General features: G+C 37.9%; 1 protein-coding gene across 3 annotated transcripts in view; it reads right to left on the bottom strand.

The window, feature by feature from the left end:
• Positions 1-1187, bottom strand: part of TRIO (trio Rho guanine nucleotide exchange factor) — a 375721-nt gene that overhangs the window by 114541 nt on the left and 259993 nt on the right. The gene's annotated exons all lie outside the window — the stretch shown is intronic.

Below are 1187 nucleotides of genomic sequence, written 5' to 3'. Positions count from 1 at the left end.
GTGGTACATGACTCTTTTTGAATTATGGTTTTCTCAGGGTATATGCCCAGTAGTGAGATTGCTGGGTCATATGGTAGGTCTATTTTTAGTTTTTTAAGGAACCTCCATACTGTTCTCCATAGTGGCTGTATCAATTTACATTCCCACCAACGGTGCAAGAGGGTTCCCTTTTCTCCAAAACCTCTCCAGCATTTACTGTTTGTAGATTTTTTGATGATGGCCATTCTGATGGGTGTGAGGTGATACCTTATTGTAGTTTTGATTTGCATTTCTCTAATGATTAGTGATGTTGAGCATCCTTTCATGTGTTTGTTGGCAGTCTGTATATCTACTTTGGAGAACTATCTATTTAGGTCTTCTGCCCATTTTTAGATTGGGATGTTTGTTTTTTTGATATTGAGCTGCATGTGCTGCTTGTGTATTCTGGAGATTAATCCTTTGTCCATTGCTTCGCTTGCAAATATTTTCTCCCATTCTGAGGGTTGTCTTTTCGTCTTATGGTTTTCTTTGCTGTGCAAAAGCTTTTAAGTTTCATTAGGTCCCATTTGTTTATTTTTGTTTTTATATCCATTTCTCCAGAAGGTGGGTCAAAAAGGATCTTGCTGTGATTTATATCATAGAGTGTTCTGCCTCTGTCTTCCTACAAGAGTTTTATAGTGTCTGGCCTTATATTTAGGTCTTTAATCCATTTGGAGTTTATTTTTGTGTATGGTGTTAGGGAGTGTTCTAATTTCATTCTTTTACATGTAGCTGTCCAGCTTGCCCAGTACCACTTACTGAAGAAGCTGTCTTTTCTCCATTGTCTATTCTTGCCTCATTTATCAAAGACAAGGTGACCATATATGCATGGGTTTATCTCTGGGCTTTCTATCCTGTACCATTGATCTGTATTTCTGTTTCTGTGCCAGTACCACACTGTCTTGATTACTGTAGCTTTGTAGTATAGTCTGAAGTCGGGGAACCTGATTGCTCCAGCTCTATTTTTCTTTCTCAAAATTGTTTTGGCTATTCGGGGTCTTCTGTGTTTCCATACAAACTATGATATCTTTTGTTCCAGTTCTGTGAAAAATGCCATTGGTAGTTTGATAGGGATTGCACTGAATCTGTAGATTGCTTTGGGTAGTATAGCCATTTTCACAATGTTGATTCTTCCAATCCAAGAACATGGTATATCTCTCCATGTGTTT

This window comes from Physeter macrocephalus, chromosome 8 (assembly GCF_002837175.3).
Source record: "Physeter macrocephalus isolate SW-GA chromosome 8, ASM283717v5, whole genome shotgun sequence".
NCBI lineage: Eukaryota > Metazoa > Chordata > Mammalia > Artiodactyla > Physeteridae > Physeter > Physeter macrocephalus.
The sequence above is the reverse complement of the archived record's forward strand: the minus strand, read 5'-3'. Positions and strand labels throughout refer to the sequence as shown.